Source organism: Tupaia chinensis, unplaced genomic scaffold, assembly GCF_000334495.1.
Source record: "Tupaia chinensis unplaced genomic scaffold, TupChi_1.0 Scaffold000063_1, whole genome shotgun sequence".
Taxonomy (NCBI): domain Eukaryota; kingdom Metazoa; phylum Chordata; class Mammalia; order Scandentia; family Tupaiidae; genus Tupaia; species Tupaia belangeri.
In genome coordinates, this window is record NW_006159521.1 from 1,791,674 (window position 1) to 1,813,102 (window position 21,429).

Consider the following 21,429-nt stretch of genomic DNA (forward strand, 5'->3'; position numbering starts at 1 on the left):
TTTTTGCTATAGGGTGCGTGCGCTCGCCAGAGAGAGACAGAGAGACAGAAAACGAGAAATCACCCCCCAGGGGGGATGGCCACGCCGCAATCCCTTTTCCTCCATTCTCCTCTCAGGATCTTGGGTACGTACGCACATGTGCCCGGCGTGAGTTTTAAGCCATTGAGTCCAGTACTCGAACCGTGGTCTACTACGTGGGAGTCCAGCGACATAGCCATTACGCTAACTGCAGGTCCTGAGATCGGGAGACTTTTGATAGGTAAATAAGACATTTTTCAGTGAGAGTAAAGCAAGAGATAAATGTTGGCTCACTGTTTATCTTAGCTCATAAGCATTATACTTGTAGGGAAGCAGTGTTAGAAAAGGATTTCAGAACTATATTTACTACATCCAGGCACTGTTTTCAGTACACAGCCTTCTGTAGTGTGTATACTGTTGTTATCCCTGTTTTATGGATGAGGAAACAGGCACAGAGAGATTAAGTAAATTGTTCAAAGTTACACTGCAATGTTGATGGAAGAGCAGAGCCAAGATCTAAGCATTGACAGCCTGGCTTCAGAATCCATGTGCATAGCCACGACTCTGTACTGCAAGAGATGGAAGTGGAGAGTGTGAAAGATAAAGTAGATTAAGAGGGGATTTGAAGTATTTCTTGAGGGAACAGATATATTTTCTTTAACTTTCAGGCAATCTGGTTCATAAGAGAAGAATGCGGAGAGTTGGCTATGTCCTAGTGAAGATAGAAAACATGAAGACCTGGGAACCATTGCCCATAAAAGGTATCCCTCCAGAGGAGGTATATTAGATGCAGGTGGAAAGCTGAGTTAAGAGGACACTGTTAATACCAAAATGTCAGATTTAGGAATGAATCGGCACTGACTTAATGGGGCCCTCCTCGTTCACACATGAAGTGAGGTTGCACAGTTGGCTTGTGAACTTGCCGTGACAGTCATGGCTCACATTAGTACATTGCACATGGGTTCTCATTTGATCCTCTTAAGAACTTTGTAAGGTAGATTAGGCGAGTTCCATATTTTCCACAGATAGCTTATTCTTGAATTTAAATATTCTGCATCTTTTTTTTTTTTTTGGAGAGGTTTCTTGCCATAGGGCGCGTGCACTCGCCAGACAGACAGAGAGAGACAGAGAGACAGAAACCGAGAAATCACCCCCTGGGGGGATGGCCATGCCACAGTCCCTTCTCCTCCATTCTCCTCTTGGGATCTTGGGCATGCACGCACACGCGCCCAGCATGAGTTTTAAGCCACCGGGTCCGGGATGCGAACTGCAGTTGACTACGTGGGAGTCCAGCGACATAGCCATTATGCTAACTGCTGGTCCCCTATTCTGCATCTTAATAAAAGTTAATATTCTCTACGTCAGATCACCTCACTTCTTGTGGGAAAATTGGAAATATTCCTTTCTGAGCTGGCCCTGTAGTCAAGTGGTTAAGGGAGCCAGATCCTACATGACCAACTACAGTTCAGATAGCTTGATAAATACAGTAGGTATGTGTACATGCATTCCCCAAATCCTGACAGGGTGGAGAAACAGAGTTTGAGAAGGGATTGCGGTATGACTATGCACCTTTTTTTGTGTGTTGGAGGAGTGATTTCTCCCTCTCTCCCCCTTTCTCTGGCAAGTGAGTGCATATGCCCCTAGCAACAACAGATGGATGAGTCTCTTTTCAATGTGAAACATAACATATGCTTGCATGGAAAATAATTTTTAGATCATGAAGGGAGAGACAAAGGAAAAAGTGAAAACTAATCATGTCATACAGAGTAACCACTGTTAAATTCTGATATGTAGTTCTCTAGATTTTTTTAGATCTGTCTGCTTATATAGAGAGATTTTTTGAAATTCTACATGTATTGTTTTATAACCTAAAATATTGTATTGTCAAAAGAGGACATTGGTAGACATTTGTTCTTTTCCCTCTACCACAGTGAAAACGTACCTGTAGAGTCAACAGGCATAAAATACTAATGTCTGGCAAACTGTAATGTGTAGCACTACCCCTTATCCCTCCCCTGCCATTAGCTGACCTGGTAGTACAAACCACATGAGTGGGTAACAGACATGCTCGGGAACAGGTTGAGGAGGCCATGAGTAGTATAAAGCTTTGTTTTTACTATTTCTCGGTAGACTTAGGGATTATCAACTGCTTTGTAGTTTGATAGGGAAAAATTAAAAAAAACTTCTTTTCATGCTGCCCTACATGAAAAATTAAGTGATTTAGACCTTTTAAATTAATATTAAGAAGAATAAAAGTATGACTTTTGTGGGCTCTTTGAATGTGTGGGTATATGTGTAACCATCTCTGATTATCAGTGCTTGTTGGGGTGGTGGGGAGGGGAAGGGAGCCTGTTGTGTTGTAAAATGGAATTTTTCAATTTCACAATGAAATTTCCAAGTGAATTCTCAGGAAACTACCCATAGGTTATTAGAGCAAATCTTGCTTCCTAATTTATTGATGACATCTAGTAATTTGATTTTTCTTTTAAGGTTTTGCCATAGGCACATGCATTTGCTATAGACACAGAGAGACAGTGAGAGAGGGGGAGTGAGAAGTCATCACCTGGTGGTGGGTGCCATGCTGCAGTCTCTTCTCCATTCTCCTCTTGGGATGTAGGGCATACATGCACATGTGCCTGACTTTAATTTTAAGTTACCAGTTCTGAGACCTGAAACATGGTCAGCAATATGCGAGTCCAGTCCCTTAACCACCATGCCACCTACTGGTCCCTATAATTTGCTTTGTTAATCATTCTCTTTGCCTATGCAGATTTTTGGAATGGTCTTATATGTTAAAAATATTTTTCTTTTTGAGGTTTGGGCTGCGTTTTATTTATATATCTCAATATTTCCTGTTGGTTTTAAGTTGGCAGTAAGATTTATGTTTTTAGCTATTCTAGCTCCTTTGTCTTGCTAGATAAATGTTAATTTTAGTGTTTTTTTTGGGGGGAGGGGCTATAGGACATGCATGCTTACCAGAGAGAGAGAGACAGAAAGTGAGAAATGAGGCTTGCTTACCAGAGAGACAGAAAGTGAGAAATGAGGCCACAGTTTCTTCTCCTCCTGGGCAAGCATGCACATGTACCCAGCATGATATTCAGACTGCCAGGTCTGGGACTGGAACCATGCTGTCAGCCTTGTGGGATCCAGTGCCATAACCTCCATGCCACCTGCTAGCTTGCTATACAAATTTTAAAGTAAACTTGTTTATTGCTACAAAAAGTCTTTCTGGGGTTTTTATAGGTATTACATTAGGTCAGTTTGGGAAAGAATTGACATTTTTATAATACTTAGTTTTACAATCTAAGAGGAATGTTGCAGGTCTCTCTATTCGTGTAGATGGTCTTTGATTTCTTTTCATTAGTGTCTTGTAATTTTCAGCATATAAATCCTGCAAGTATTTTGTTAAAATTTTACCTACATATTTATTTCATTAAAATGTTTTTAAAAATTATCAAAGTATAAGTGTATACAGTCATCAAGGTGTACATATAATAAACATACAGCTTGAGCAGTTCTACAGGGAAATTTTCAAATTTCCTTCAACCTGAGAGATTTTCATGAGGGAGTCCGATGACTTCAAGAAGTGGAAACAGGACCAGCTGATGGCATAGCTTTTAAGGCACTGGATCCCACATAACTGACCATGCTTTTGAGTCCCAGACCTAGTGGCTTAAAAATCATGCCAGGCTGGGAACCAGCAGTTGGCGTAATGGCTATGTCGCTGGACTCCCACGTAGTCGACCGCGGTTCGCGTCCCGGACCCGGTGGCTTAAAACTCACGCCGGGCACGTGTGCGTGCGTGCCCAAGATCCCGAGAGGAGAATGGAGGAGAAGGGATTGCGGCGTGACCATCCCCTCTGGGGGGTGATTTCTCGCTTTCTGTCTCTATGTCTCTCTCTGTCTGTCTGGCGAGCGCACGCGCCCTACAGTGAAAATCTCTCCAAAAAAAAAAAAAATCATGCCAGGCACATGTGGATGTGTGCCCAGAATCCCAAAAGGAGAAAGGATTTTGGCATGACCATCCCCTGCTGGTGATGCTTTCTCACTTTCCTGGAGCCACCCACTCCCACTTCTCTCTCTTGCAAGTACATGCACCCTATACCAATTTAAATTAAAAAAAATAAATAAATAAAAGAGGAAACAAGGAAAATTTGCCATTTCCTCCCGAGTCAGGTTTTCATGTGTCACTTCATTATTTAAAAGTGAATGTTTGAGACACTAGACAGATTCATAGAGGGTGAAACACGTACACATTTCTGAATCGGTGTTGCCATTTAGATTTTCTCTGCTATTATTTATCTCCGGTCGTGTTACAATGGAGATTCGCCTAGATGTTTTCTGATGTAGGAATTTATAAAATTTAAAATAAAAAAGATGTGGGCTGAAGATTTACGAGACAGCAAGTTCTGCCTTCCATCATTTTTAGTGAACGAAGCAATTGCCTGCCCTTTGGCTTCCAACTGTGTAGTTTGCACAAAGTAAACTTGTCATCTTGCCGTCTGGCTTTTATCTAACATTTATGGAAATGGTATTTTTCTACCAGCTATCTCATTTTTGAGTGAGATTTACAAACCTCGCTCTGAATTTATAGAGATGGTATCACTGTAATTACTTAAAGGAAAATGATTATGTCAAAGAAAATTAAAAGTGAGATTTGCTTAATACAGATACTCCTGGGAATAAATGATTTTATTACATATGCTCCATCAGGAAGAAAATGCCAGATAGTGGGAAACCATACTTATTTTAAGTCCTATATGTAGTTTTATTATAAAAGATTGTCTTTTCCCCTCTTTCTTCTTTATATCATTGGAGCTCAGCTGTGCCAATTCATTTGTTTCTACCCTCCTCTTCAAATATTGATTTTGGAAATTTGTCATATTTATAGAAAAATTGAAGACTGAGGACTAGCAAGTGGCATGGTGGATAAGGTGCTGGATTCCCACTTGGCTGACCCTGGTTCGAGTTCTGGACCTGGAGGCTTGAACATCACACTGGGTGTACATGTGTGTGTGTGCCTGAAATCCCAGGAGGAGAATGGAGAAGGGCTTTTTGGTGTGGCCATCTCCCTTGGGGAGTGATTTCTCACTTTTCCTCTCTCTGGCACGTGCCTCCTGGCAAGAATCTAAAAAAATAAATAAATAAAAAGAAAAAAGTTGAAAACTAGTACAGTGAACATCCGTAGACTTTTCACTTAGATTCCCACCTTGTATCATTTTGCTGCAATTGCTTTTTCTCTTCTCTAAATGCACACATTTAACCATAAGTCAGAGTGAATTGTTATCACGTAGCTCCCCATACTCCTCTGGTATTTTGTGATGCACCTCTGAAAGAAATAAGGACCTTCTCTATTACAGCCATATCTTTATCACATCTTAAGGAAATTTCATTAATTCATTATTACCTCATGTACAATGTTTGTGTTTAAATTTTTCTTGTTTCCCGTATTTATGTGTTTTTTTTAAAGATTTTTTTTCTTTAAGGAAAAAACACTCCCCTCCCCCTGACAGTTCTTGTTACACCATGAGCCCCCTCCCTCAGCCCCTTTAGCTACTCAGGATCTTAAATGTAAGTGTATTGGATGCATTTCAGGTCAGCTTGGGATCTGAACCTGTGGTCTGCCATGTGGCTTCCAGAGCTGCAGGTCAGTACTTTGCTACTTGCACCAATGCAGCTGGGCCCTATAGTTTTTCCCTGGTCCTAGCTCCAATCATGTTCATATAATACTTTGATTTCTATATCTCTTAAATCTTGATTACCCCCTTTTATAAAAAGATGACATAATTTGATTGATGAGTCTAGGCTAGTTATCTTATAGTATGTTCTACAATCTGAATTTGCTCCTTGTTTCTTTAAGATTATATGATCAGGGACTGAACACAGAGCCCACCAAAGCCCAGGATGACCTATGCGTTTTTTTTTTTTTTTTGGAGAGGTTTTTGCTATAGGGCATGTGCGCTTGCCAGACAGACAGAGAGACAGGGAGACAGAAAGCGAGAAATCACCCCCAGGGGGCATGGCCACACCGCAATCCTCTCTCCTCCGTTCTCCTCTCGGGATCTTGGGCACACACGCACACGTGCCCGGCATGAGTTTTAAGCCACTGGGTCTGGGACATAAACCACGCTCGACTACGTGGGAGTCCAGCGACATAGCCATTACGCCAACTGCTGGTCCCTACCTATGCATTTTTTTAAAAGTTTCTTTATTCCGAGAGTGAGAGACAACCAACAACAAAGTCTGGACACTGTGATACCCTCCCTCCCTCCAGTCCTTGGCTTACTCTGGACCATGCACAGGCACATTCCGTGGCATACTCAGGGAAATCTCTAAACTTGAACCAGAGACCATCCCATCTCCCACATGGGATTGCCTTGTAGAGCACCATGTTTTACAGCTGTGCTCTGTCCAGCACCCCCCCCCCTTTTTTTTTTTAAAGAATCGTTACTTCCTTTTTTAAAAAATTGTAAGTAGGAGAGAGAAAGAGAGAGAGAGCACACAAGCATCCATGCCAGGGGTAGGCGAGAAGTATTTTTGTTCCCTTCCCCAGCCTCCCAGTCAACTAGGACCACAGGTGTGGGCCACCATACCAAGCCTGTTTAGGTTGATCTGAGAACCAAACTTGGGGGGGCAGCAGGTGGTGCGGTGGATGGGGGCGCTGGACTCCCACATGGCTGGCCACGATTTGAGTCCCAGACCTGGCAGCTTTCTCTCTCTTTCTCTCTCTCTCTCTCATTCTGTCCTGCTCTGCTCAAATAAAAAAAAAAGAAGAAGAAGAGAACCAAACTTGGGCCTCCCATGTAGCCTCAGCTACTGCATAGTGGCACCCTCCTGCTTGTGGCACCACAACTGGGCCATGAACTATTCATATTTATGCTTAGGTTTGATGAAGCATGGATCATCATGTAGAAATATGATTGGACGGCTGGCCCTGTGGCCTGGTGGTTAAGGGAGCCAGATCCCACATGGTCAGTCATGTGATTTGAATCCTGGTCCGAGTGACTTGAAAAACACTCTGGGTGCATGTGCTTGTGTTGCTCAAATCTCAACAAGATCTCCATCTCTGTGGAAGAGAAGGGACTGTGGTGTGACCATGCCCCATTAGGGGATGCTTTCTCCCTCTTTCTCTGTCTCTGTATCTCTCTCTGGTAAGTGCACATGCCCTCTAGGAAATAAAAAAAGAAAAAAGAAACACGATTGGACACTAAGGGTATGATCTGATACTAATGGTTTGAGAGGGGAAATCCAGCAAGGCCTGCCTGTTAACATTCTTTTTGGTCTCTCTGTGGGGAAGAGAGAGTCTACTTTCTACTGCTAGTGTCAGGGGAGAATGAAGACTGAGAGACAGGAGGCCAGAAGGTCCAAGAGAAACCTTGCTTCTGAGGCCTTTGCTTTGGGGTATCATTTTAGGAGGCCCAACATCACGCATTCATATGTATATGCCCCTTTTATCTATCTATCTATCTATCTATCTATCTATCTATCTATCTATCTATCTATCTATCTATATATCTACCTACCCACCCACCCACCTACCTATGTATCTATCTACCTACCTACCTATTTATTTATTTATTACACAGATGGCTTATTTCATGAAGCACAATGCTTTCAAGGTACATCCATATCGTACCACATAGCAAAATTTTATTTGTTTATTTATTTTTACCACAGGATGTGAGAGAGGGAAAGAAGGGAAAGAGAATCCAGTAGGGCCTGACTAACTATAGTTCTTTTTACTTCCATTTCCTGACCTGTCAGGATCCTGGGCATGATTTTCAGGTTGCTGGGAAAAAGAATTTGAACCATGGTCGACCACGTGAAATCTGGCTCCCTCTGCATAGCACTCAACTATAATGCAATGGGACCAGCTCACAATAATCCTTTTATGCTGAGTAATATTCCACCATGTGGCTATACCACATTTTGTTTCTGTTCTCTGTCAGTAGCCACATGGGTTGTTTCTTACTTCTACCTTTTGTGAATAATGCTGCTATGAACATTGGTATGCACATATTAGTTTGAGTTTCTGCTTTCAATACTTTGCTTGGTCTACCTCTTACTGTATTTTTAACTTCATATTCCACAACTATCATTCCAATTTATTTGTTTTTTTTTTTTTTTTTAGAGCGAGATTTTTGCTGTAGAGCACATGTGCTCGCCAGAGAGAGACACAAAGTGAGAAATCACCTCCCTGGGGCATGGCTATGCTGCAATCTCTTCTCTTCTATTCTCCTCTAAGGATTTCAGGCACACACACACACACATGTACCCGGCATGAGTTTTAAGCTGCCAGATCTGGGACTTGAACCACAGTCAACTACATGGGAGTCCAGTGACATAACCATTTTACCATCTGCTGGTCCCGCCATTCTAATTTAATACATTCCAGATAATTTTATGTGGATTTCGCTCATTCATCTATTTTTAGATGATGGATTTTATTTCATCCTACTTTTAATTGTCTGAGAGTGCCTACGCTTCCAGAGGAAGATGGAAAGACAGAAAGGGGGAGGGAGAATGTATGTGGCATGTTTTTCTTTTTTCTGGTTTACTTTTATTTTATTTATTTTAAAAAAATTTTGCTGTAGGGAACCAGCAGTTAGCGTAATGGCTATGTCGCTGGACTCCCACGTAGTTGACCGCGGTTCACGTCCCAGACCCGGTGGCTTAAAACTCACGCCGGGCACGTGTGCGTGCGTGCCCAAGATCCCGAGAGGAGAATGGAGGAGAAGGGACTGCGGCGTGACCATCCTCCCTGGGGGATGATTTCTCGCTTTCTGTCTCTATGTCTCTCTCTGTCTGTCTGGCGAGTGCACGCGCCCTATAGTGAAAACCTCTCAAAAAAAATTTTTTTTTTTTTGCTATAGAGTGCATATGATGGCCAGAGACAGAAAGCCAGAAATCATACTCCTACAAAGGGGATGGCTACACCGCAATCCCTTCTTTCTGGATTTTGGCGGGGATGATTTCTCGCTTTCTGTCTCTATGTCTCTCTCTGTCTGTCTGGCGAGTGCACGCGCCCTATAGTGAAAACCTCTCAAAAAAAATTTTTTTTTTTTTGCTATAGAGTGCATATGATGGCCAGAGACAGAAAGCCAGAAATCATACTCCTACAAAGGGGATGGCTACACCGCAATCCCTTCTTTCTGGATTTTGGCCATGCATACACATGTGCTCAGTGTGAGTTTTAAGCTGCTGGGTCTGGGGATTTGAACTGTGGCTAATAAGGGGTGGGAGTCCAGCGCCGTAGCCACTATGCCACCTGCTGACCCCATTTGGCACATTTTTTCAAGTCTCCAGTGCTGGGACTTGAACTGCAGTTGGCCAGATGGGATCCGGTTCCATTAACCTAGCCTATGGCCCTTTATTCATTTTGATGACTGCCTTGAATTCCAGTATATGTGTATAATTTATTTAACCAGCTTTCGTATTGGTGAACTTTAGATTTTAAAATTGTTTCCCTTTTCTTTTTCAGTTTTTTTTTTTTTTTTTTTTTTGCTACTCTAAAGAAGACTGTGATGAATAGGTTGTTTCTTAGTGTAAGTGAAACTTTGTTTCTTGATTAAAAATGCAATATGAAGATGTTGATTAAACTTTGTTTCTGTTGAGCATACCTTCTAAATATCCTTAAAACTCACCTCTCTGCAACCCAATATATTGTTGCTCTTTTATTTTAGACCTTCAGTTCTTCAACTCACAGTTTGGTCTCTTAGGTCTGTGGCCATTTAGTGCTTTTCTTCATTCCCTTCCCTTAGTATTATCGTAGCTCCTACTCTGTAACTTTGTTACAGAACACAGTCATGTTGAAGTACAATTGCTTATTACCCTCAGCACATCTGAGGTGTGAGTCCTTTGTGTGCACTGTGCTTTGTATGTAGTAGACCTCCCACTATGGATAGCTTTTACATTCTTGTCAAATTCTTCATAGTGGTAAGTCAGAATACCCTTGTTAAAATGCACATAAAAGTTCACATTTTCAAAAAGCATGCAAATAGACTTGCCCTTAGTTCATTAATGAGTGTGCTGGTGTTCATCCCTTTGATTCACTTGCTTATTTTCTATGAAGAGGTTAAAAGGACTATCAGTTAGTGTTTCATGGCCTCTTATCCCACTAATTCTTTTGGTATCTTTAAGCCTTTTAAATAATCTTTTTAATTTTATGTTTTTCTCCCCCAAATCATTTCCTTATTAATAGCCTGTAGTTGTGTGAGGATGTAGCCATGGTATCTGCTTCCTATGTTTTTGCTATTTCTCCATTTTAAAAATTTTTATTTTAGGGAGGTCCGTAAGAAGGCATTCTTGGGGGCCAGCAGATGGTGTGGTGGTTAAGGTGCTGATTCCCACATAATTGACCACAGTTTGAATCCTGGACCCGGAGGCTTGAAATTCACGCCGTGTGTGTGTGTGTGTGTGTGTGTGTGTGTGTGTGTGTGCGCACGCACGCATGCCCAAAATCCTGAGAGGAGAATGAAGGAGAAGGGATTCCGGCATGGCCATCCCCCCGAGGGGGTGATTTCTCACTTTCTAGCTCTCTGTTTCTCTCCATCTCTCCAGCAAGTACACATACCCTATAGCAAAAATCTCTCCAAAAAAAAAAAAAATTAAAAAAAAAAGAGAAGAATGTATTCTTGAAGTGTAAATGGGATGTATCATTGGGAGTTCAGTGAGTATAAATTTACTAAAGTGTTACGATCGTCCTGGTGGGGACTGTCCTTTAGGTACTAGCGGATTGATGGATCTGTAGAAGGAGGGGTTTTGTACAGATGTGATGAGGATCACTGACTTCTGCAGTCCTCTAGAAGATCTAATGTGGCTGAAGGCTAGTGTCCGGGTCACTGCCACGGTCAGCTGTAAAGTGAGGGACCATGCGTGTGCTGACACAGGGACACGCTGTCTGCATGTCTGGATGAATTGCGTCTATCAGCATAACAGGTCACTGAACTTGCCAAATGGATAACTTAACTCGTTTTACACTTCTGTTTCCAGAGATTCTTTTATTAAAAAATACATTGATATTCTAAAAAGACTTTCAAATTTGATAGCTGCCATTGTTTGGAATACTTAACACTGGAATTAAATAATTAAAAACAGTAAAATTTGTCTATAGCTTCACATCCTTACCAATAGTTGGTACTGTCTCTGTCTTTAAAGTTAGCCATTTAGTGGGTTGTAGTAAATTGTATCCTATTGTGGTGTTGTGTTTTTTTTTAGAGAGATTTTTGCTACAGGGCTTGTGTGCTTGCCAGAGAGACAGAAAGAGAGAAAGAGAGACAGAAAGTGAGAAATCATGCCCCTAGGAGGGATGGCCATGCCTCAATCCCTTCTCCTCCATTCTCTTCTCAGTATTTTGGGCACCCCCACACATATACCTGGTGTTTTAAGCTGCTGGGTCCAGGACTTGAACCAAGGTTGACCCTGTGGGAGTCCAGCAATGTAACCATTATGCCGTCTGCTGGTCCCCTCCTATTGTGGTTTGAGTTTGCATTTTCTAGTGGCTAATGGTGTTGAGTATCTTTTTATGTGTTTGTTTGTCCACTTATATGTCTTTGGTTAAGTGTCTGTTCAACTATTTCACCTATTTTAAAAGTTGAGTTTTCTTATTACTGAGTTGAAGGGGTCTTTTTATATATTCTTGATGCAAGTTATATATTGGCACTTATTTTATAAATACTTTAAGTTTGGAGCCTGCCTTTTTCATTTTCTTAATGGTATTTTTTTTTTTTTTTTGGAGAGATTTTCACTGTAGGGCGTGTGCGCTCGCCAGACAGACAGAGAGAGACAGAGAGATAGAAAGCGAGAAATCACCCCCCAGGGAGGATGGTCACGCCGCAATCCCTTCTCCTCCATTCTCCTCTCGGGATCTTGGGCACGCACGCACACGCGCCTGGCGTGAGTTTTAAGCCACCAGGTCTGGGACACGAACCACGGTCGACTACGTGGGCGTCCAGCGACATAGCCATTACGCTAACTGCTGGTTCCCTTAATGGTATTTTTTTAAGGACAAAAGTTTTAAATTTGGATCAAGTTCAGTTTCTTAATTTTTTCGTGTCCTCTTTTAAAAGTCTTACCTAACCCCGGGTTGCTAAGATTTTATCCTGTTTACTGCTAGAGTTTTCTTAGTTTTAGCTCTTACATTTAGGTCTGTGAACCAGTTTGAGTTGATTTTGTGTATTTGGCATGGAATTAGGGTCAAGTTCATTTTGTTCCATGTGCATATGGAGTTCTTCCAGCACCTTTGTTGAGAAGATTGTTGAGAAGATTATCTTTTCTCCATTAAACTGTCTTGGCACCGTAGTTTAAAACCAGTTGTCCATATATGTACGGGTCTGTTTCTGGACTCTCAGTTCTGTTCTTTTTATCTTATCTTGATGCAGATACCACTATCTTCATGCCAGTACCACATGTCTTGATTACTGTAGCTTTACAATAAGCCTCAAAGTCAGATCATAGAAGTTCTCTAAATTTGTTCTTTATCAGAATTATTTGCCCTTCTTAATTCTTTGCATTTCTGCCCTGCCTGTAAGTTTCTGATGAAGACTGTGAAAAGTGTTTTGCTTTGTTTTGTTAGTTACCTGACTGAGATCATTTAAGGATCTTGAGAGAATGGAGAGGAGGAATGTATTTTATCATAGCAACCTCATAGGACTGCAAGGTGAACTGAATTGGTAGTTGATTTATTGAAAAATTCTGAGGTTCCTAAATTTATTTTATTGCCAGAGGTCACGTGCATTTGCCAGAGAGAAAGAGAGACACAGACAGAGGGAGAAAAGCATCCCCCAGTGGAATGTGGCCACTCTGTGATCCTTTTCTCCTGTTCTTCCTTCTTGTCAGGACTTTGGCCATGCTCATACATGTGCCCGTGTATTTTTCATGTCACGGGGGCCAGGATTTGAACTGTAGTTGGCCATGTGGGTTGGGGCTCCCTTAATTGCTGAACTATGGGGCTGGCCCAAATTTTCTGTTAGTTCTTGGGAATGTCATGACGTATTTTTCTGTTTTTCTTTGCAAGAACGCATTATGACTTTCTCGATGACCCAATAATTGTATTTTTTTAAGGACAAAAGTTTTAAATTTGGATCAAGTTCAGTTTCTTAATTTTTTCGTGTCCTCTTTTAAAAGTCTTACCTAACCCCGGGTTGCTAAGATTTTATCCTGTTTACTGCTAGAGTTTTCTTAGTTTTAGCTCTTACATTTAGGTCTGTGAACCAGTTTGAGTTGATTTTGTGTATTTGGCATGGAATTAGGGTCAAGTTCATTTTGTTCCATGTGCATATGGAGTTCTTCCAGCACCTTTGTTGAGAAGATTGTTGAGAAGATTATCTTTTCTCCATTAAACTGTCTTGGCACCGTAGTTTAAAACCAGTTGTCCATATATGTACGGGTCTGTTTCTGGACTCTCAGTTCTGTTCTTTTTATCTTATCTTGATGCAGATACCACTATCTTCATGCCAGTACCACATGTCTTGATTACTGTAGCTTTACAATAAGCCTCAAAGTCAGATCATAGAAGTTCTCTAAATTTGTTCTTTATCAGAATTATTTGCCCTTCTTAATTCTTTGCATTTCTGCCCTGCCTGTAAGTTTCTGATGAAGACTGTGAAAAGTGTTTTGCTTTGTTTTGTTAGTTACCTGACTGAGATCATTTAAGGATCTTGAGAGAATGGAGAGGAGGAATGTATTTTATCATAGCAACCTCATAGGACTGCAAGGTGAACTGAATTGGTAGTTGATTTATTGAAAAATTCTGAGGTTCCTAAATTTATTTTATTGCCAGAGGTCACGTGCATTTGCCAGAGAGAAAGAGAGACACAGACAGAGGGAGAAAAGCATCCCCCAGTGGAATGTGGCCACTCTGTGATCCTTTTCTCCTGTTCTTCCTTCTTGTCAGGACTTTGGCCATGCTCATACATGTGCCCGTGTATTTTTCATGTCATGGGGGCCAGGATTTGAACTGTAGTTGGCCATGTGGGTTGGGGCTCCCTTAATTGCTGAACTATGGGACTGGCCCAAATTTTCTGTTAGTTCTTGGGAATGTCATGACGTATTTTTCTGTTTTTCTTTGCAAGAACGCATTATGACTTTCTCGATGACCCAATAATTTTTAAAAATTTTGAGTGATATTAGACACATGTAACTACCATGATAAGATTATGCATAATTAATTAAGTCAGATGTCATACTCGTCGGTTTTAATCATTACTGTACCAATTACTGGCAGTATAACCTTGAGCAAACTATTAGGTCATCGGGAAAGTCATGATGTATTTTTCTATGCAAAAATGTGTCATGACTTTGCCAGTAACCCAATATTTAGCCTCTCTGTAACTCTGTTTTCTTTCCTGGCAAATAGGGAGAATAAGAGTATTTACTTTGTGGATTGTTCAGAAGATTAAGTATGGTAATATGCTTAAAGGGCTTGCACAGTCCTTCCTACGCATAGAAAGTGCTCAGTGAGTGTTAGTTGCTATTATTGTTTTGTTCACTTAGAGAGTGCTAGGAAGAAAGCTTCAGAAGTTGATAAATTTGCTTGTAGAAACTATTGTAAGAATTCATTTGTGGGTTGAGATCGGCAGTTGGCATAATGGCTATGTTGCTGAACTCCCATGTAGTTGACCGAGGTTCAAGTTCCGGACCCAGTAAGTTAAACTCATGCCAGGCACCTGTGCATGTGTGCCCAAGATCCCGAGAGGAGAATGGAGAAGAGATTTTGGCATGGCCATCCTCCTGGGGGGTGATATCTCACTTTGTCTCTCTCTTTCTGGTGAGCGCACGTGCCCTATGGGAAAAACCTCTCCCCTCAAAAAAAAAAAAAAATTCATTTGTGGGAATTCCTCTGCTCAAATCTTTCAGCTTCTCTCATTTATTTCAGTTTTAGAAAGATAGTAGTGGGGACCAGCAGGTGGCATGGCGGTTAAGGCACTGGACTTCCTATGGCTGACTGTGGTTCAAGTCCTAGACCAGGAAAAAAAAATCACACCTGCACGTGTGTGTACATGCCCCAAACCCTAAACGAGACTAGAGGAGGGATTGTAGTGGGGTGTCTCCTCTGGGGCGGGGGCAGATGAGTTCTCTCTTTCACTGTTTCTCTGGGGAGCACATGTGCCTTATGGCAGAAACCTTGAAGGGAGGGAGGAAGGAAGGGATAGATATATATTGGCAGTGCTATTTCCCCCCTAGTTTGTTGGTAATTTTATAACCCTACTTTTCACTGGTAAATTTGTAATTTACATATGCAATTAAGTTTGACTTTGTACATTAGATCAATAGGGGAAAATATTGGCTTTTAGTGATGCAAATCAGTATTATGAATTTTAAAAATAACAGCAGTTTTTTTCCCTTTGCCAGTGTATAGCTGGTTCATCAGGATCGTGAATTGGTGGTTCTAGAATACAAATGAAAACCCGTTTGATTCAATTTTGTCTATAGTTCTTTACTGGCTGAGTAAGCATGTCTGCTTCCTGGTTTCTTTGAGTTCTCATTATTGGTGTAGCAGCACAGTTTGCCAGCAAACTCAGCAAGTCTTCTCCTTTTCTATGTGTCCTTCCTTTTTAAATAGCGATAACGACAAAGCTTGCTTCTTTTTATCAGGTGTTCAATTTTGTGCAGCTAAACAGAATCCTAACCTGTTTCCGGGCTTTAAGCAAAGTTCCTTGGCGGTTCTTTGATTTAAGTTAAAACTGGTTTTCTTAGTAGTAACAAGGGAACTCACCTTTGTAAGTAGTCAGGTTATGTAGGAAATTGTGTGATCAATGCAATGTGGGTGGGAAGGGAATGGAGGACAATTTTGGACACTGGAGGTGGTGTGAGAGGAGGGTGGGAAGGGACAGAGGGTCAGAAAGAGGGATGGAAATAATTCTAACAACTAGAATTGGAAATTTATTTTTTTTGTAATGTGCATGATTGAGTCACTATGCAGTGTGTACTGGATGGGAGATCGCATTTTGTGTGCTGTGATGATGCCTAGGGAAGGAATGTAAATTGAGTTACAAAAAAAAGTTTCAGGAAAACAAAATGTATCTATTCAATGACTGCAGTAGGATATGCAGCCCCAGTTAGGTGCTAATTTATAGGATGCGTAAAGTTAGACTTGTGCTCATGGAAATGTGTGTGTCACATGTGTTTGCTAGGAGGGTATTTGGATTGATGAGGGTCTTTGGTGATTCAATAAAATGTGGGGGGAAAATGGTATAGAAATAGATAACAGAGACAGTGTGGGAGGAGAACAGGAGGTGGCAGAGGGTAAGAGAGGGAACCAAGGATGGGGGAGAAAAAGCAAAACATACAGAAAACAAGAAATGGAAGATCATTTGCTAATAATAACATGTTTGTTGATGTGCTTGATTGAGACAATATACAGTGTACTCTGGATGGAAAATCTCATTGTGTATGCTGTAATGATGTACAGTGAATGAATGCAAATAAATTGGAAAAAAATTAAAAAAAAAATTTTGTGCAGCTAAACATTGATAATTTGTATGACTTAATGAGTAACAGTGCCAAAGTGAGCCAGCCAGGTGAAGCCCTCTAGAAAGAAATACTTGTGGCAGGAGTGAGCAGAGCTGAAACAGCTTAAGTTTTAGTTGCAGAATTTTGCAAATCGGTTTCCCCCAGTACTTCCAGAAATGCCCTTGATAAGTGTCTTTATTGAAATCTTTCTTCTGTGAGGAGGATGTGTGAGAGAGTGACAGACAATGAGTTCAGTTTCAAACATGTCAAATTTGAGATTCATTTGAAACATCCAATTGTTAGCTGTGGCTATTCAGGCCTGGAGCTCCTGAGAGAGAAATTTGGACTGGAGTCATTAGCATGTGAGAGGTAGGTAAAAGCCTTGGGAGGCTGGGATCCGGAAGTGTCTGAAATGGTTGAGTATCCCTTAGACAAAATGTTTTGTTTTTCTTTTTTTAAAATTTGGAATATTTGGGGAACCAGCAGTTAGCGTAATGGCTATGTTGCTGGACTCCCACGTAGTCGACCGTGGTTCGCGTCCCGGACCCAGTGGCTTTGAACTCACGCCGGGCGCGTGTGCGTGCGTGCCCAAGATCCCGAGAGGAGAATGGAGGAGAAGGGATGGCGGCGTGACCATCCCCCCTGGGGGGTGATTTCTTGCTTGCTGTCTCGCTATCTCTCTCTGTCTGGCGAGCGTACACGCCCTATAGTGAAAACTTCTCAAAAAAAAAAAATAAAAAAAAATTTGGAATATTTGCATATGCATAATGAGATATCTTGGGGTTAGAACCCAAGTTATAAATACAGAACTTATTTATGCTTCATATACATCTTTTTTTTTTTTGCTTCATATACATCTTATATGCATAGATTGAAGAAAATTATATATATATTTTTTGGTATTGTAGTGTTTTGTCTGTGACCCATTATATCAGATCAGGTATGGAATTTTCCTCTGGTGGTGTCATGTTGGCTCTCAAAAAATTTTAGATTTTTTTTTTTTTGAGAGGTTTTTTGTTATAGGGCGCGTGCGCTTGCCAGAGAGACAGTGAGATAGAAAGTGAGAAATCACCCCCCAGGGGGGACGGCCACGCCGCAATCCCTTCTCCTCCATTCTCCTCTTGGGATCTTGGGCATGCATGCACACGTGCCTGGAGTGAGTTTAAGCCACCAGTTCTGGGACTCGAACCGCAGTCAGCTACATGGGAGCTCAGTGACATAGCCATTATGCTAACTGCTGGTCCCAAAAAATTTTAGATTTTTTTGTGGCAGCTGGTAGCATGATGGTTAAGGTCGCTCAGTCCCACATGGCTGCTCATATGCTTTGAATCCAGGACACAGTGGCTTGAAAAATACACTGGGTGAAAAATACATATATGTGTACATGTTCAAGGGAGAAGGGATTGTGGCATGACCACATATGTTTGGTCATATGTAATTGTGTGGTCAGGATATAACTCAGGAACAGCTAGTACGAAAATGGAAGAGATGCATAGGGCAACATGGAGGGGAAGGAGGTGAAGAGTTTCTTTGTCCTCGTCAGGCCTTACCTCCCAGCCCCCACCTCAATGCGTTCCCCAGTCTGGAAGCTCCTGAAACACTGTCTACAAGTTTTTATGAAGAGCCATCACATAGTCCTGGCTGATTAAATCACTGACTGTTGGTGATTAGCTTAGTCTCCAGCCCCTCTCCTCTCTCCGGGAGTCTGGAGATAGGGCTCAAAGTTCCAGCTCTCTCTCCACTTGGGTTGGTTCCTCCAGCAACCAGCCTCCATCCTGAAACTATCCAGGAGCCCACCAGGAGTTGCCTATTAGCATAATTTCAGGTATGATTAAAAGGGGCTTGTTAAATACCAAAAGATGAATACCAAAAGATGCTCCTATGACCTTTGTCACCCAGAAAACCCCAAGGGTTTTTAGAAATGCTTATCAGAGACTCTCTCCTGCAAGGTGCTGTGTGAGCCTTTTAAAAGAGAGACCTGGTGAGGATGTGACATTGAATTCACCTAGTGATGCTGTTGCTGAGTCCCTGATGTCTCTGGCACTGGGCTGTTTAGGCTGAGAGCTGGTGTGGAGACACTGCATGAAAGAGAGTGGGATGGAGAAGGCAGGCTGTAGGTGGAGGGAACTGCACGAGTAAAGGTCCTGACATATTGTACAAGGAACATCGTGCCTTCTAGGAGCTGAGGATCACAGGTGCAGACAGAACAGAGAGCGACCAGGAGAGGTCAGTTCTTGGCTCTTCAGTTAGAGGAGGGATTCTGCTCTTTAACTGGAAAAGCTTCTGAAAATAATTAAACTTTTTTCCCCTCATGATACAGGCATTATTTCTTGTTCTAGAAAGATATTAAATATGTGCATAAGTGGAGGAAATATCTCCCCTCACCTAGTTTCAACAGTTATCAGTTCAAGGCCACTTTTATTTCATTTATACCGCTGTCTACTTTTCGTGTCTCTTGTATCATTTTGAAGTAAATCATAGATGATATTTGAAAGGATTTTAAAGCAGACAGAGCCACAGGTTTGCTTTTTAAAAACTACCATGGCTAAGGAGGTATAGGGGAAGATCAAGCGTTCATTTAGGCGATTATTGCGTTGGTCCAGATGAGAGATGATTGTGGCTTGCAAAAGCATCCTGGGATACATGGATAGAAGGACCAGCAGGTGGCATGGTGGTTAAGGGCACTGGACTCCCATTTGGCCGACCGCGGTTGAGTCACAGACCTGGCGGCTTGCTTTCTCACTTTCTCTCTCTGTCTTCCTCTCTCTCTCTCTGTCTGTCTCTAAATAAATAAAGTTAAATAAAATAATATGGGTAAATTTGAGAATTGCTGAGGGGTTGATACATACATGTAAAAGTATTCTTGCTAGTTATGTGAAAGTTCCAAGATAAAAACAGACCTTTCCTACAGCAGTAGAAACAGACCAGCCACAGAGTAGTATGGATTAGCAGGTAACTGGGAAAAAGATAGAGCATTATTAATAGTTTTCTTTGGTGAGTTTGTTTCAAACCAGCAGATGTTACTGACCGCCACTGTTGTACTGTGTTACTAATTCTTTTTTTTTTTTAATAATTATTTTTTTAAATTTTTTGGAGAGATTTTTTCGCTATAGGGCGCGTGCGCTCTCCAGACAGAGAGAGAGAGACATAGAGACAGAAAGCAAGAAATCACCCCCCAGGGGGGATGGTCACGCCGCAATTCCTTCTCCTCCATTCTCCTCTCGGGATCTTGGGCATGCACGCACACATGCCTGGCATGAGTTTTAAGCCACCGGGTCCAGGACGCAAACCGCGGTTGACTACGTGGGAGTCCAGCAACATAGCCATTACGCTAACTGCTGGTTCCCTAAATAATTATTTTAGTGTTATTATTATTGAGATTTTTTTTTTTTTTGCTATAGGGCATGTGTGCTCACCGGAGAGACAGGAAGCAAGAAATCACCTCCCAAGGAGGGATGGCTATGCCACAATCCCTTCTTCTCCATTCTCCCCTTGGAATTTTGAACATGCATGTACACACATCCTGCATGAGTTTTAAGCCTCCAGGTCTGGAACCTGAACCACAGTCAGGGGGAGTCCAGCAACATAACCATTATGACATATGCTGGTCCCACTGTTATCATTTTTTAATTTGACCAAAGAGAGACAGAGAGAGAGGGGAAATGAGAAAGCAAGCTGTCAAGTCCAGGACTTGAGCCACGTTTGGCCATGTGGGAGTCCAATACCCCAACCACCATGTCACCTGCCAGCCCTGCTAGTTGGTTTTTTGATAACTTAGGGTTTTCTAAGCTTGGGATGGCCAGCTGCTTCTGGAAACTCTTGCTCTTTGTATCAATGGCCTAACTTTTTTTTATCTCAGTGGCCACTGATTTGTGCCTTGGCTTTATAGGATCTTGAGCCTGACTGAGGAATGGCTCCTAAACCTGCTCACAGAAATTCACAGATCTCAGGACCAGCAGTTTGCATAATGGCTATGTTGCTGGACTCCCATGTAGTCGACCGTGGTTCGAGTCCCAGACCCGGCGGCTTTAAACTACATATGTGTTGGGGTAGTGATAATGACTATAGCTACTGTTTATTGAAGACTTATGTATCAGAACTGAACTGATGAAAGAAATAAGTAGTGACTTTGCTAGATTATATGGTTTATAATTTTGTTGTACAAATCCATGTCATTGAGTGACTGATTTGTAATTAACTTGTCTGAAAATTAAATGTGCAGTTATGACCTAGTTCTGAAACTTGCCTTGAAGATCAAGCTCAGAGCTAATACCAACAAAATATGTCAATTTAAGAAAGTAAATTATTAGGCTAGGTGTGGAATGGTGGTAAGGGAGCTAGATCCTACATAGCCAAATTTGCGGTTCGAGTCCAGACTCAGGGGCTTGAAACTGTGCTGAGTGTGTTTGTGTGTGTGTGCCCAAAATCCCCAAAGGAGGGAGAGATGGAGAAGAGATTGTACCGTGACCACCCCCTGTAGGGGGTACTTTCTCACTTTCCTGCTCTTATTCTCTGTCTCTCTCCAGCAAGCAAATGTGCACTGTAGCAAAATGTGAAAAACAAAAACAAAATAACAACAGCTGTGACTTCTTTACTTTGAGTTTGGAATTGAGAAACCCTCAAGTCTGGTGGCGAAATGTTTTGTGTCTACTGCTACTGAAGTAAGAGATAGCATGTACCTACTAAATGCTTAGGATTTGGAAAAAGCTGACATTAATACCTCTTTGATAGACAGAATTATTTAAAGGTAGAATGTAGTTGCAATTAATTAGCTAACAAACTCTGATGTTGTAAGTTTTACCCAAGGGAATTAAAATTGCATTAGATGAGGTCGCTATCAGTGAAAAGTGTTTTATCTATTAGAGCGGTTAAAAAATATCCTACATAATTATAGTTCAGAGCAAGAGATATCCTATTAGAGGATTAGAAAGCACTGTTTTTCAAATTGTGAAAGGCCCT

At 41.6% G+C, this 21,429-nt stretch overlaps 1 protein-coding gene across 9 annotated transcripts in view; it reads left to right on the top strand.

Annotated features, from left to right (window-relative positions):
* HERC1 (HECT and RLD domain containing E3 ubiquitin protein ligase family member 1) overlaps positions 1–21,429 on the top strand; it is a 252,265-nt gene that overhangs the window by 20,117 nt on the left and 210,719 nt on the right. For 8 of the 9 annotated variants that reach the window (XM_027765801.1, XM_027765792.1, XM_027765774.1 and 5 more), the window contains exon 2: positions 687–779. The exons of the other annotated variant lie outside the window; for it this stretch is intronic. The gene's annotated coding sequence lies outside the window, so the exon portion shown is untranslated. The remainder of the gene's footprint in view (positions 1–686; positions 780–21,429) is intronic. 9 annotated transcript variants of the gene reach the window in all.